Source organism: Nanorana parkeri, unplaced genomic scaffold, assembly GCF_000935625.1.
Source record: "Nanorana parkeri isolate BGI_ZX_2015 unplaced genomic scaffold, ASM93562v1 scaffold43, whole genome shotgun sequence".
Taxonomy (NCBI): domain Eukaryota; kingdom Metazoa; phylum Chordata; class Amphibia; order Anura; family Dicroglossidae; genus Nanorana; species Nanorana parkeri.
Window position 1 is genome coordinate 468802 of NW_017306311.1, and position 3530 is coordinate 472331.

The window sequence follows — 3530 nt, forward strand, 5'->3', positions numbered from 1 at the left end:
CAAATCCAAGACCACAGTTGCACAAGAGCGTGCACAGTTTAAGGGTTGGTGGGGATGATTAATCTCACATATCATGAACTCAGCCCATATCTTTTCCCACGCAGCTAAAGGGATGCTGAATATGCTTAATTTTGTAACTCTCTGTGTATGTCCCTAGTCCATTTCTTTGCCTCTGGAAGAACCTTCCAGCTAAGCATGGGCACAGGAAGTTTTTTTTTCTACTGAGGCAATGTGTATGTCTTGGAAGGCAAAAAGTAATTTCAAAATCATTTTAAAAAGTTTTTATTTCTGCCTATTTGCCCTAGGAAGAAGAGATTTTTGTGCTGCAGTTTTGTTCACTAGGCTTTAGATATGCTTTAATATGTAGTCACTCCCCTCTAGGACCTCATATGTTATGTATATAATATACTTTATATGCCAATTGAGTTTGAGCCGCAGACTTTGAGCCGCAGAAGTTATGTATGCAGGATCTACTTATTTTAGTAGATCTGCAAAAGGTTTTTGTCTTGCTGATCCATTCATCCACTGCAAGTCTACCTTAGGTTGTATTGGGGAAGTTCCAATCAGTCAATCAATCAATCAATCAATCATTCAAGAGCCTATACACTGGGCATTTGGTCCTCTATCACCAAGGTAGCCATCACCTTTGTGATTACATTTGCAATGGCTCAGGCTGAAGGTGAACAAGGTTTGGAAGCCTGAACTGATCAATGGGCACTCTTAAGCTGACCATTCTCACCTGCTTACGGCCCCATTCTCACCTGAGCATTTTGTGATTCCTGAAGGAAGACAATGCTTAAAGGAGAACTATGAGGTGAGTGTTTTTCACTCACCTCATAGTTCTAGCCGACCTGTGACAATGAAACTGTCACAGGTCGGCTCAGTAGATCAGGAAGTGAGCGAACACAGTTCGCTCACTTCTCGATCCTGTCACGGCTCACTGCCGTGACAGGGGAGGGGCTGGATTCCCCCCTCCCCGCTCCGATCCTCCAGCGCTGACTGGCGGAACGGACAGGGGAGGGGGCGGGTTCAGATGGCTCTGCCTCTAGATAGGCAGAGACAGCTGTCAGTCACGCAGCTGGGCAGATCCCGGCACAATTGTCCGGATCCGCTTCAGCTGCGGCGTCTCAGTATACCGCGAGCTGTAGCTCGCGGTATACTGAGCTTAGGGTGACGGGAGGACGCTAGTTTGTGTCCTCCCGTTACCCTAAGGAGAACTATGGGAAAAAGCACTAACCCCATAGTTCTCCTTTAAGATAAAGAATCCCATCATTCTCAATGGGCCTTTTCACCCCTTAGTGTTGTGTCACTCGTCCCCTGTTAGACTTTAAAAGAAGAGCCTGAAAAATGCTTGAAAAACACGAAAGCACTCTGGGTACACTCATGCTTGGGTGTAATTGGGTCCTTCATATTGGTTTGTATGAGTTTCTACACACCAGTCCAGTTTGTATGACAAGGATTTTCAACTTCAGTCCTTTTGGGCTGCATAAGGGCCAGGAGGTTAATCAGGCACAACTCTTATACTCAGTACGCTAAACATAAAACTCAGCAGGCTGGTGCAAGTCTTCCATTTTTCTTATTTTTCCATAAAGGCGTTTATTAACAGTGTTTGTGCTCATCCCATGGGGATATAGGATAATACAAGAGCATTGAAAACAAGCAATGCAGAGCACTAATGACAAATTATGTCTTGTTAGTTAAACAAGTATTAGAGTGTGTCCGAGGGATGATGATGTGCAACAAACACCCCCTGGGATTCCTCTTTCTGATCAATAGAAGAGAGAAGTAAAGGAGTGAAATGTACCCATCTTCGTTGCAGTCACTATCTCACCATAACTCCTCTTTATTTCTGACTAAAGGGATGTCTGATTACATTGCATGTGAACTGAAAGGACCATTCCTTAACTAGCAGCAGAGAATTCCAGGAATGTCTGAAGATATCTCTGTGAGTGTGGCTGCAGAGTTTTGACACTTGTGAACTCTTTCTATTACTCATCTGTTATCCAATGTGCTACGAGTATCTTAGTGCAAATCTTTCAAGCAGAAGACAGGTGTAGCCAGCCTTAGAAGTAACATGTGCCATTGCCAAACATTAAAAATAAATATGAATTTCTATATTGAATTTCCAGAAGTTCTACCCCACTCCTAATAACCATATTTTGTTATTCTTCATTTATAAACAACTCGGGCACAGTAAAAGAGACAGTTATAAGTATTACATGTGCATGAACATGACTTCCAGGTGACAGCATGAATATCCATGAAAACGTGCACCTCAAAATATGTATATAGACATCCTCAATTGTCATCAATCATGTGCAACCATGGTACTCTGAGACTGGCACATTGTCTCCGAACACGGGCAGTAACCTTTTTACCGTTTGTTTAGAAGCATTGCAACAGAAAACTTTTCACAAGAAACCTCCAACTCCAAACTAACCGGAGAAAGAGGAAGATGAATACAAACTTCCTAATAACCATATTAAACTAGAAGTAACTTATTGACAATGCCCGTAGGATGTACTTCCTCAGCACACTGACGCGATTTCACTCAGCCCTGACTACTGAACTACAATTCAACGGCTGAACAATGTAACATTATCATTGCTTGCTGGAAGCAATGCATGATGGGCTATGTAGTCTTGAGAAATCAAGACTGCATCATATCAAGCAGCCGGAAATAAGATGCAAAGCACGCTGGGAATCCATGAAGATATTGAAAGTGATGAGCAGACAAAAGGCAGCGCTCACTACATAAAATGGATTTTTTCAAGAAAGCTTTGATTGCATTATCAAAAAAAGCCTCTAGTATGTATTCCTATTACAATGCTGATATTATAACAGGAGAATATATGCTGGGACTTTAAATATTCATGTTGTAGTTTACACAGTACTTATACAATAATACAGTACTACACAGTGCAATATAAATAAGTGTAATACAATACCAAATATCTGCAGATTTTTTAATGTTTTGTTATGTCTTTGCCCTGTTGTGTTAAGGTTTAAAATTCATCCCACTTAAACTTTTTTCTTCCTCTGACTCCATTCACAAGTTATCTATCGGCTAATCGCTATCTGTGTGTATTTAATCGTCTCATTTCCAAAGAAGAAACAAAACGCGGAATGCAGGGAGATTAGCTCCCCCCAGGGCCTAGTTTGATTTTTTACGCTGCGCTTTCCATTTTTGTAAACTGTGATCAGCGGCTTTTGTTGTGACGCCTGCAGGGAACAGATTAAATTCTCTTTAGCTTGTTGTCCTAGGGTGTGGCCCTTCTAACATTTTGCTTAGCAGATGGTGGCAGACCAACAGGTGCAGCGGGGTCTGTGGACCAGACTTTATCCATCTCCCTGACATGCACACGCTACACCATGAGGCCTCCCCCATGACAGCTGGAACCTTTTCAGCTCCTGGCTATGGAAGTGGACAAGGTGCTGAAGGATAGGAGACTGCTGACCTTCAACTAGTAACTGTCTTGTGGTCTATTCAAACAGGCTGTTTGGTATCAATAAAATGCCTTGATGGGGGG